We start from the raw sequence: 13,612 nt of genomic DNA on the forward strand, positions 1-13,612 counted from the left end.
ATTAGTTTCCTTTTCTTTTAAAAGTCCAGTTTCCATGGTAGCTGAATTAGTTTCCTTTCCTTTTAAAAGTCCAGTTTCCATGGTAGCTGAATAAGTTTCCTTTCCTTTTCAAAGTCCAGTTTCTACCTTTGCTGAATTAGTTTCCTTTTCCTATTGACAAATTAGTTTTCCTTGCTACACACCATGTTCTATCCAGAAGCCAGGCATACCCTGATATGGAAACTTGAGATTCATCTGCTGATTCAGGCAATGTATATTTTATGTCAAATTATATTTATAATACACTGGAAGTTTTGTTGAAATTACCACCATCGTGAAAAAAAATAGATTAAAAAAGAAAAATATTTTTGGACGTACATGTATATTTACTTTTCAATGTTTGTCTGGGTTTTTTTAAATTTGTTTATTAGCAATAACTGAAACAAGATCATTCTCACTACATTGCCCTTTGACTGATCCATGCATTAATTCTTTGCCTCAAGTATATCTGGACCATTGCCCTAATACTTACCTCAGCTAGATCGGTGTCAATCGTAATTATTTACAATCTGTTATCTTATAGCAAGAGTTCATTCTTTAAATAAATAACAAACAAACAAATATTACAGATAGCTGCCTGTAGAAGTACATAGTTGATATACTGTAGTTGTAAAAGTTACTTTGCAGCGTTCGAAATTAACGTCGGCCCTTAGGCACGAAGCTGACTGAAAACCACTCGGACCCACAGCTTTCTTGTTCTGCAGGTCCTTATGGCCGACAGCTTTTTCATCCCTACTAACTAAGAGTATTATTTTTCAGAAAATATCATTCAGTAATTTCTAGTTTTTATCTCGATCAGCAGCTGTTGTCTGTAAGTGAAACGACTATAATTTTCGAGGAAGCAATTTAGATTACAGACTTTTCAGAAGACTTGAATCTTGACATGGATGTTGAATTAGGAGATAAACCTACTGTGTGGGAAAATCAGAGGTATATAACGGAATTATAATAGCTCTAAATTTAATTTAAAACCGAACGCGTAGCGTGAGGTTTTAAATGAACAATTTAGAGCTATTATAATTTCGCTATATACCCTCTGATTTTCCAACACAGTAGGTTTATCTCCATTCTACCATGACAATTTTATGAACAATTTCAGGTGGAGCTCTTTCTTTGGTTACGAGTCAATACGTGAAGCGGCCTCGCATTCCAATCTCAAGTGGTATCGCCCGAAACGGGGTGTTTGGTGGCAAACCGTCGATGACTAACAAACTCCAGATTCGGTAATAACAAATCACGTTTTGTATTTTCAATGCATCAATCACCAATCATTAACTGATAAGTTGGAAAACATATATCAAATAAGTTTACAAAGCTTGGTTCACATTTGAAAATTCCACCGTAGACCCTTTCCCCACCAGAAAAGTGGTAGCAACCTCATGGCCTTGACCTTTTCTCGAAGTCATTGTTTACATTTACGTGCAAATTTGGAAAGATGCGACAGTTTGCGCAAGGTTAACCTGATTGTATGACTGAGATATTCTTTGATATCCAATTACTGGTACTGGAACAAAATTTAAGAGTAGGGGCGCTTTTGCTGTAACGAGAAGTCCGTGTTGTACCGAATTTAGAGATACTGTTGAATTTTGCGCCCTGTCAACTTGACGATTTCACGCACCTCCACGTCTGCTTGCGACAGCTGTGGTGACTCTTACACACTCATGTGTGTACTTTGTGCTCAAATTCGATTCTACGGATATTATGTTCTACTTTTTGGAAAGTGTTTTGTGACCTAGTGGCTTCAAAGTGTAGTGAATTCAAATTGAATCGGATTCGCTGGCATGTTCGCGAAGTCTGTTGACAAAGAGCCACATTTGTGGTGATATTTCGAAAAGGATGGATCAGGACACGAGGGTGTGCCTCTGGCATAAACACGTAAGGTAATTAATTATACTTTAATAGACTACTTTAGATCAAGCAGTGTAATGGATAAGAGGGATCATGACTAAGCTAAATAACTTTTTCAACGATATTATACATTTAGAAAAAAAATATGTTGGGCTAAACAGAACGGTTTGCAGATTCTGTAGATCTAATTGTGTTTTACTACCGCTAAATTTGAAACAGTACAAATTTCAAAATATCATTTTGTTTGAATTGATAACCCAACTGTTTATTTATGTGGACGGAAGGCATTAAAATTTCTTCGGCGTTCGATGTTAATGCATCCTCCGTTACCGGATCAAGATCAGTGGCGATATAGTTGACGAAAGCTGATAATAAATTTAACACGGAAATTTTGCAGCAGTCTATTGCTGGATCTATTCTGACATAACATAGAATCAACGTAAACAAATTTGTTTTTGCTGGATTTTTATTCGGAAAGCAGAAGATGTTTTGATCTTGTTCGACTGAATATTTGTTTCCATGCTTTCGAAGTACTTTTGTATGTATAAACACCTATTCCTGTGATTTACGCAAGTAGTGAGTCGAGCCCGTCATCGCTAAATCCATCTTTAAAGACATATGTGTAATTTCCGACAGTAAAATCGCCGTAATTTATCGATGCATCGGTAGGTTGTTTGGTGTCCGCCATGTTAGTGGGCAGACAAAAATAGTGCATTACCGTAAACCATGTATGATTGCGCACGGAAAACAGAGACCTGTATAACGTGATTATATACCTCTGAATGACTTTAATTAACCAATCACAATCCAGTGTTTACTGAAGTCATGGTAGAATGTGTTGTAAACGAATTCTAGTCAATCACTAGAGTTCAATTAAAGTCTTTAACTTAGTTTGTTAGTTTTCACATTTTTTGTTTGCTGGGAATTACTGATATTGTAGCTAAAATACAGGGCCTACACATTCTGATCAGGACCCACAACATCTTATGGTTGGGTCCCGTTTCACCAAGCTCTCGTAAGCCTAAGATCTCGTAACTTTTCTCGTAGCCATCATACCTCCTATACTGTAGCATAGACTTATGACGGTCGTAGTGCTACGATAGCTTTGTGAAACGGGACCCTGGATCCTCAGGGCCTGCAGCTTTTCAGGGTTAAGGGCAAATGCTGTTAATTTGGCCTCTTGTTAAAAAAATCATTGGACTTGCCTGATTGAATCTCTCTGTTTCTATGGTTATTACAGTTGTGTGTTCTTGCAATGCTGGAGTTATTGTAACCAGCAACAACATTGAGTAAGAGTGATGCAACATTCTTTGTACTCATGCCTGCATGCATTTATGAAAGTCCCTCAAGAATTCTACCTATGCAGGTGTTTAATACCAAGATGTATCACTGCTGATTTGTACTAAACAGCTTCCCTATATTCTGGTGCATGTGTTCAGGAGTAGTGTGATATTTTTACTTTGTTTTTGTTTATATTTTATGTGTTGTTTGATGAGCTGTTTCAGGTTTTCTTTTTAATTTAAGTCATTAAATTAATTTTAACAAGAAATGAATGTGAGAAATTTAGTGCTTATAACTCATCCTATTATGATTCACTCCTATATTCAATTAATTCAGCTGTATTCCCTCATGAATTCAATACATTAGTCATGGTCACTGGAATTGAATATTTGTGAATATTTTAAAAGCATTTTTTATTTGGAACTTGTCTGTTATATATCAACGTGAGAAATGTAAATTTTTAACTAATCCTGCACTACTTACTTCCTGCACTTATTGCTTACGGCTCAAAAAGCGTGGCTTGCCAGACGATGTCAAAAAGACATCTACTTACTCGTCTGCGCATGCGTCACCGGAAGGTGATGTCAGCCACCTCAGATTATTGCTTTTCTCACGCCTCATTAGACGTGTTGTTTGCCAGCTCAACTTGTATCCTACGGGATTATATTTTGTGAAGCATTAATAAAGACTGACTTTGTGTGTATTTTGTTTTTGTACCTCTACGAGAAGTGTAGGTATTATCTTTCACTTTCTCTTTTGTCATTCAGTAGTTCTGTGTAGTGATGTCGTTCGTTACACGGTCCCGTCATCACACTTTCACTTCGCCATTACAACACTTCGCCGTATTTGATAAGTCGTTGTGTTTCATTTGGTTCAGGCTTATATACTATACCATATAATGGTGGTATATTTATTGTGCCTGTATTATGGTCTCTTGAACCTTCAGTTGTTTTGAGACTTTTGTTCTCAACTTTGCTGTTATATTCATTACTTTGTATGTGCGTTTACTGGGTTTTCTGCTTTATTGCAGATCTATGTACAGCGCCAGTTGTATACATTGTAGGGGTGGGAAGTCTCGTAAAGACCCTCATCCCCGATGTTTGAATTGTACTACTCAATGTACCCCTGGCCATAAATGTGCCAGCTGCGCTGTGCTATCACCCAAGAGTTTCTCCGTTTATCTCCAGGTTTCTAAGAAGCGCCTGGGACAACAGAGACGAAAGAGTATGTCTACTACGTCGACGCAGGTCTTGACGACCACTTCGTCTACATCAAGTGTTGCAGCGTCCACTGTGTCAACGAGTGCTCCTGTCACCAGCATTCAGATGATGACTTCGCCGCTTATGTCACTGGGTGTTACAGCGTTTAGCGCTTCGGTGCTTGGAGCTTCGTCGTTGCTTGGACCGTCGGCGCCTGGCGCTTTGGCGCTTGGCGCTCCCTCAACTCCTACGCTGTTGCCGATGTCTCCACAAAAACCGATGGGCCAGCAGTTTGCGCCGTGTCAGACACCCCAGCCAGTGTTCCCGGGGCAGGCGTCTAATGCGTATCAACCACCTACGGGGTTTACAATGCCTCAGGCGTCTATGATGCAGACGCCATACGGCCACCAGCAGTTTGATGTGTCCACGCTCAGCACTCTCTTGACTTTACTATTAGGACAAGCCGGTACATCAGCGCCTATGCCGTTTATGCCACCAGCAACATCGGCGCCTCTCCCCTACGGCTTCCAGCCTCCAGCCACCTTTGCCACCTCCGACGATTACGGTACCACTGCCTCCTCCAGCATCGGTGCCCATCCTGTCGACTGTGTTCTGCTCCTGTGCCTACGCCAACGCCTCTCCCCATCGCCCACGCCTTCGGCAGGCTTAACATAGGTCGAGACCTCGGAGTAAGGCGTCTTCTGCTAAGGCGTCATCTGCACGTAGCCGTTCCCCTTTGCCGTTTCGTTCACCGTCCTCTGAGAGAGACTTTGCAGACTATGAGGAAGACATGGGCTCTAATCACCTTGGCTTTGATCACGTGTTTGACTGGATTGCTGATCGTTTAATAGCCTCAGTCGCTTCACCGGGACCTGATGTTGCAAAGTCCCTTACTATTTGGGACTCGCCTTCCTTAATGTTGCCAACACATGAGGCGGTCAGAGAGATTCTCTCTACCCTTGATGAAGATTTCGCGGGGATGTCTCTCAACCCAACTATTAAAGCGCCTAGAGTACGGCGTGATGACTATCCTATTCATGGCTTGGACTTTGCCCAGACAGTGACTAAGGTGGATGAGGAAATGAAACGTGTGACAGGCTCTTCCTCTGTCTCCTCCTATAAAGTTCAGGATACAAGGGTCGCGGCTTTGGACTTAGAGCTTAAGCGTATGCTCCGCCCTATATAGGCATTGGCTTCAGCGACTGATGCCATCACTCAGGATCTTAAGGAAATAAATCCGGATCGACTGGATCATCTCACAACTATGATGCTATGGCAGGGCAAAGTGATCACTGACCTGCGTGAGCACCTTAGGTCGGCGCTTGCCAACGCCAAGTAAGCGTAATTCGCCGGCAAGGCTTCCTCTCCTTTTCTTCATGGGATTCGGGATTTCAGCGAAATTATTCCACCAACCCTGGTCATCGTCGTCCACTGTTTAACGATGCCATTCATGACGTTTATCGGCAGGTGTGTGATTTTGCCAAAAGGGAGACTGCCTTGAAAGCGTTTCAAAAGGGACAACGCCCTTCCTCCACGTCATCCAACACCTACCAGCCTCGGCGACCGTCTGTTCAGCGTGCCAGAAACTCAGCGCCGTCTCGTGGCAGGGGACGTGGTGCCAAGCCTAGATCAGACAGGGGAGGATATTAATGTCGCTGTGCTCCCGCCCAGGGCGACGGGCGTAGGGGCAAGTGAAGTGAGGGACACGCACGACTGGACACTCCCACCTCCAGTCGTCCCAGTTTATCCTACACCGGTAGGTGGGAGAATAGGGATCTTTTGGGAAAATTGGTCCATCCTAGAGGATCCATACGTCACCGATATATTGAGGCAGGGGTTTCGGCTCCCCCTCCTCTCCGATCCACCTCTGACACTGTTCCCGCTCCGGCACAATCACTCTCAGGTTCAACACGACCTTCTAGCGGAGAACATAGCGATTTTGTTGGAGAAAAGAGCCATCGAATTACTCCCGTATCCCATCATAACACCAGGGTTTTATTCTCCAATATTCTTAGTGCCGAAGAAAGGGTCCGCTAAAATGAGGATGATTCACAATCTGTCCTATTTCAACGAGATTTCCTGGAACGCCCTCCGCACTTCCGAATGACGCCCCTCTAATACCTCAAATCTATGGTATGGGTCAACGACTTCCTCATCAGCCTGGACCTACAGGATGCATACCTCCATGTTCCATACGCCCAGCCACAGGAAGTACCTGCGCTTTATTTTCAACAATCAACATTTCCAATGGGCTGTCCTCCCATTTGGAATTTCAACGGCCCGTGGTTGTTCACACGCATCACAACTCCTATTTCCTGGTATCTTCATTTGAGGGGCATCAATTTCGACCCTGCACCTGGACGATTGCCTTATGCACCTGTTAGACCGCTTACTTCTTATACAACAACGGGATTTCACCCTTCGCCTGTTGGGCGCCAACTAGGGTGGCTGGTCAACTTGGACAAATCGGAACTTGTCCCCGACTCACACTCTGACATTCATCGGAGGCCACTTCCAGACGGACAAAACCTAGTTCAGATTCCTCTGGACAGGTGGGACAAGATTCAGTCTCTGATTCCACTTGCGCTTCTCCCAACCTCTGTCCCTCAGAGAGTGGCAGTCGCTTCTGGGATTGTTGACGCCGGCGCAGGATCTTACCAGCAGAGGGCGCCTTCAACTTCGGCCCTCTGCAGCTTTCTTCAACCATACATTCGCCGGGCAGACGCTCATCAACGGTTTTGCCTTCCACCTCAGTTACATCGCTATCTTCTTTGGTGGACTCGCCCATTGAACGCCTTAGGAGGAGTCTCTTTGACAGAGCAGCCTCCGATTGCCAACTGTTCGTGGACGCCTCCCTGCAGGGTTGGGCGCCACTTACACGACCAGACAGCCTCCAGCCTGTGGTCGGGTCAACACAGCAACTGGCATATAAACAGTCTTGGACTTGGAGGCCGTGATCCTCGCTATTCATCATTGGGCACATCGACTACGAGGAACTTGTCTTCTAGTGGCCACAGACAACACCACGGTCGTATGGTACATACGAAGGCAAGGGTCGACACGCTCACAGCTTCTCCTCGATCAGACTTTTCGGCTCTTTCAACTGGTCGACAATCTCCACATTCTGTTGAGAGTTCGGCATATTCCGGGGTGCCGCAATATACTAGCAGACGCTCTCTCGAGACCTGACAGAGTTGCTCCCACGGAGTGGATGCTACACAAGGAGGCCTTCACTCTCCTAAGTCACGCACTGGGTTCTCCAAACATAGATCTGTTTGCCACCAGCCAAAACCATCAACTGCCAGTGTATGTATCCCCAGTCCCGGATCCAGCGGCTTGGGCGGTGGATGCTCTCAGCCTATCGTGGAGGGACTTCACGCCAGATGCGCTTTCCGCCACCAGTTCTATTACCCAAAGTTCTCGCAAAAGTCAAGGAGACAACTTGCCTACGACTGATTTTGGTCGCGCCTTGGTGGCTGGCCAGGAACTGGTTTCCCGTTCTAAGAAGTCTAGTGGTAGGAGAACCCTTCCCTCTACCCACGGGGAGGAACGTTCTCGCACACCCTCACAGCCGCCTCTTCCGCATCCGACTCCAGACCGATTCAATCTGCACGCATGGACCATTTGCAGAAAGCACTGAGTGCTAAGGGTTTTTCGCTAGAGCAGCCAAAGCCATTGCGACGGGCATTGCAGAACTTCTACTAGACATTTGTATGACGACAAGTGGCAGTGGTTTGAACGCTTTTGTGTTACCAGGAAGCAGGATCCGCTGAAAGTGTCTCCTCAGTTCATAGCAGACTTCTTACTTTATCTCCGAACGTCCAGGCGTCTGAAGGGAGGCACCATTGCCACGTATTTGGCGGCAATTAGCTCTGTTTTAGCGATTCCCACTGACAGAAGGATTTCCAAAATCCCAGAATTACAGGCCATGCTTCGGCTTCATTCCGACTTGAAGACCAGAAGTTGAAGTTTCGTCCGCCGGCATGGAATCTCAACACTGTTTTAGACCATCTCCAGGGTGCACCTTATGAACCTCTTGATAACGCTTCCCTCGCTGATTTATCCAGGAAGACGACTTTTCTGTTGTCATTAGCGACTGCGGCTAGAGTGAGTGAGGTTCACGCCCTTGACGTGACTAGGATCAAGTTTGAACGTCGTCGTCATGGTTCTGTGCACTTAGGTCTGTGTTGGGATTTCATCGCTAAAAATCAACTACCAGGTCAACCTGATCGACAGTTTTCCATCCCGCCATTATCATCTATTGTTGGCTCTGAAGACGATAAGGAATTACTGTTATGTCCGGATTCGCGGCGCTCAAAACTTACATTGATCGCACTAAAGGCGCCCGTGGTACAAGGAAACGGTTATTTCTTCCCCTGTCCCGGGCTTCACAGTCAGATGTCAGCAAAAACACAATTGCCTTATGGTTAAGAACAACCATTCTTCAGGCATATAAAGCAGCTGGGCTGGACCCTCCTACATCCTCTCATCCCCACGAGATTCGAGCACTTGCTTCGACTATGGCACTCACAGTAATTGCACTGTGTCATCCATTATGCAAGGTTGTTTTGGCGGTCGGACACAGTGTTTGCCAGTCATTATTTCCGTGACATGGCTGTCAAGGACGTTAACGATGTCCACAGCTTCGGACCATTGGTGGTTGCTCAGCAACTCGCCATTCCCCGAAGAAAGTGACCCTCCTGCCTTGTGTTTTCCTTCCCACGGGCCACCATGTGGGGAATGAGTTGTTTTTCTTCAGAAACAACTAGGTATGTCAGTTAAGGAGTTATCCTTGTTTTTTCAAGTCAATGCTTTTTACTGCATTCCTTAAGCTTCCCCAGCTTTAAAATTAGTGGTTTCTTTTCATTTAAGACGCTAGTTCTTATTTGGCGTAATTACCGCTACCTGATCGCCACCGCTAATTCGCTCTCTGTTATAGGCGCTTATCACCGCTTCCGAGCACGGGATTACGGATTGAGCTGGCTGCTATTACGTAGTTTGGTATGCATCCCTCAGATGACATTCCCACCTTCCAGCCTGTCGGATAAAGTGCAGGAAGTAAGTAGTGCAGGATTAGTTAAAAATTTAGTAAAATCCAAATATTTTTTATATTTGTATACTTATCCTGCACTACTTATGATAAGGGCCCACCCTGTGCTGTCAGCTACCTCCCCGCTTACTTTTGCCATCTGTGGGATTTCTGGCAATAATCTGAGGTGGCTGACATCACCTTCCGGTGATGCATGCGCAGACGAGTAAGCAGCCGAGACCAGGAAGTGATTGCAGTTCTACGTCTTTTTGACATCGTCTGGCAAGCCACGCTTTTCGAGCCGTAAGCAATAAGTGCAGGAAGTAAGTAGTGCAGGATAAGTATACAAATATAAAAAATATTTAGATTTTACTAAAATGGAATATATACAGGCAGTGTATGAAATAAGGCCCATCCGACTGACTGATACGGGCTAGATTTCTGACGGAGAGTCCAAATTGACAGCTGGCCAGCCCGAAGGTCTGATAAATATTTTAAAAAACATGTTCCATACATCATGAGTAATTTGTTTTGGATTGTCTTATTGTCTGATCTGTTTAATTCCATTTTGAAGTTACCAGCCCTGATGTCTGGCTGGGATTTTGACTTATTTCATACACAGATAAAGGCAATGCAGCAGCATAACTTGTTTCCTTTCATTTTTTCCCCAGGTTCCTTACAGTACCATCATTACATGATAAGTAGCATTGTCGTCATGTATTATTTTTTTGACTTTCAAAAAATCATCATTGAAATGTTCCCACCTCAGCAATGACATGACATTTTTGTTGTTGTAATTCCTTGATATTACACCGGAAGTATTCATGAATAAAGTTTCATATTCTTTACCCTTTATCTGTGAACCGATTTGCCTCATGGTGTATTTGTTGTAGCCTTACCTCTCAGTAAGTGTTAAGCGGCATAAATTTGTTTACACATTCGAGTTGAAGAAGCAGTTGTCACACTTGCATCTTAGTAATGAGTGAGTGAGTGAATTTTTACGCCACTTTTAGCAATATTCCAGCAATATCACGATGGGGGACACCAGAAATAGGCTTCACACATTGTACCCATGTGGGGAATCGAACCCGGGGTCTTCGGCTTGACGAGTGTATGCTTTATCCACTAGGCTACCCCACCGCCCCATAGCATCTTTGTAACCTTGTCAAATAATCTTACGATCACGGTCTGAACCCAACTTATCCATGAAGTGAAAACATCCAGTACAAGGTGAATATCTAACACTGCCTATTCATATTCAAATGTTTGCACTAACTCATGCAATGACACATGGATTCTGTACAAGTTTGCATGAGGTTATGACCTACCTCGTTTGCATAGTTATTTCTTACATTAATTTTATGCAAGGGGTTATCTCGCATTAATTTGGTGGTTTATTGATTTCATGCATTACAGAAGGCCTGACAAGTCATGAGCAGATCTCTTGTGCTGTACTTAGTGAAAGTGGGTAAAATTTATCCAGACAGCGTTGCAGTCATGATGATGTTAATGTTTTGAGAAAAGGACATGGCCAGTCGTGACAGCTCTAGCTTCCTGTATTGTGATCAGGGGCGGTGCAGTAGCTTAGTGTTTCAAGCATCAGCTCGTCATGCTGTAGACCCGGGTTCGATTCCCCACATTGGTACAATGTGTGAAGCCTATTTCTGGTGTCCCTTGCCATAACATTGCTGGAATATTGCTAAAAGCCATGTGTAATTAAACTCACTCACGTTATTGTGATCAACTCAAAATGCTGTTTTATTACAGATCTTTACTGATAGCATATCTCACAGAAATCTGTCTTTGGTTTTTGTCAATGAAAATATTGCCTTCCTTCTCTTGTGTTAACACCCATGAAGGTCCGGGTTAGAATTGATCTTCAGTAACCCATGCTTGTCGTAAGAGGCGACTAATGGGATTGGGTTGTCATGCTCGCTGACTTGGTTAACACATGTCCTCATATCCCAGTTGCATAGATTGATGCTCATGCAGTTGATCACTGGATTGTCTGGTCCAGACTTGATTATTTACAGATCGCTAAAATTTATAGCTAAAATATTGCTGAGTGCGTCGTAAAACTAAGCTCACTCACTCACTCTTGTGTTAACCAATGAGTACATCTGCTGTTGCACATTGTTCAAATCTACCCATGAAGATTAGGGTTAGTATTGGTCTTCAGCAACCAATGCTTGTAAAAGACGACTGACAGGATCGGGTGGTCATCAGGCATGCTGACTTGGTTGACACTTGTAATCGTATTGTTTCGTTTAAGTCATATGACACACTTGCTTGTGTGACCCATGAAGATCAGGGTTAGAACTGATCTTCAGTAGCCAATGATTGTCGTAAGAGGCGACTAACGGGATCCGGTGGTCAGGCTCGCTGCCTTGGTTGTCACATGTCATCAGTTCCCAGTTGCGTAGATCAATGCTCATGCTGTTGATCACTAGATTGCCTTGTCAAGACTCGATTATTTACAGGCCGCCACCATGAACTAGAATATTGCTGTGTGCGTTGTTAAATCATTACAGAATGTGTGTCCCTCTGCTTTTAGTACTTGTATTTTGGTTGCAAGTATTTGTATTTTCTGTTTAAGGATTGGCATTACCGTTTATAATATTATCATATGAGTATAATTAGTGGTGTGTTTCAATGATCAAAAATAATCGAAAATCGATCGAAAGAAGGATTAAATATGATTACCAATTGTAAAAAAAATATTTTCGATTAATCAGAATTTTGTTATATTAGTATAACTTGAATGAAGTAAACTAACCATTAAAGTTGACGAATATTCATGGTGTATTTCATGACCAAACATGTGCTTAACAGCATAAAGCTATGCGCATTGTAAAATTTTATCCACTTTTATTGTTTAATGACAATTCTAGTGCCTTTCATGCATGTGTGCATTTCAGTGTATGAAAGAATTAGTTATAAACAACATTAATTAGAAAACACCTGGGGAAAAAAACCGTTCAAATTGTTGATAACATTAAAAATGTATATATTTCGATTATAATCGATAATCGTTCACCACAATCCTCTGATAATTGATAATTGATTTGGTTTCCGATTCCCAACACTAAGTATAGTTCCAGGATATTGTCATAGTGGGAATCATTTTGCCATTGTCATGCTGTGAGGAAAAAGTCCCTTCCTGTACACCTCCTGTTAAATGACAATGATCTCAGACATTGCTTTGAAGATTTATACTCAGTCTTGTTACTTGTGGGTTTCTGTTCAACAGACCTACATGTGTTTTTTTGTCTATAATAATGTTATTTATGTTGATATACTCAGGATTTATATCTATTTCAGAAAATAATAATCAGACAAACATATCTTATTAATATTGAAATGTTTTATGCTTACATCAAATTTATCGAAGATATATGGATATAAACGTTTGTTTTTATGTTTCATCTCAAATTATCCCCTGGTATATAATACTGGGGTTGTAGAAGTTATCCCCTAGAATGTAATACTGGGGGCTAAAGTAATCTGCTGGATTGTCTGTCCGTCTGTGGTCTATATTAGTTTTTTGTTGGATCATATCTTCAAAACCAAGAGGTGTTCGATAAATGTTTGCAGACAGAAACGTCAAGTTGTCAAATGGCGTCTTGTGTTATTTGGGGATTTAGAAGTTTTTGTTCTTTGGAATTTATATTTTCAGACCTTTGTTGCTTCCAATCTACCTGTTTTCCTTTTTAAACACTCAGTAAATTGTACACTGGTGTTTATTTTCTTGATACAAAGTGACTGATTGTGTGACATCCACACACTCAACTATGCAAAAATACCTTACATAGAAAAACACTTCTTTTAAATTTGAAGTTTGCTGGAGGATTTGTCATCTGAAGACTCTTTGTTGTTATATGATCACAGAATATTAACATATATATAAATAATTATAATTGTAAACCAAAAGTCACTGTGTTCTTTAATCTGATTGGTTGAAAAACGTGATCAAATGGTATTCGATTCCCGGAAATTCTCTGCGTATTAATACATACAAACATCGCTCACACCATTGTAGTGTTACGTCGTCAGCTGTGACGACGTCATTCAAATCATATTGTGACGTAAAGTCCGAATGACGTCACAAATGAGCAGTTCGAGATGCTACCATGGGAGACGGACGAAACGGCCGGCTGATGACATTTCACTGCTCTACCCGTACTCGATGTCAATGAGTGCAGACACAAAAACGTGT

This window comes from Haliotis rubra, unplaced genomic scaffold, assembly GCF_003918875.1.
Source record: "Haliotis rubra isolate DU_JTF1 unplaced genomic scaffold, ASM391887v1 Scf234, whole genome shotgun sequence".
Lineage (NCBI taxonomy): Eukaryota > Metazoa > Mollusca > Gastropoda > Lepetellida > Haliotidae > Haliotis > Haliotis rubra.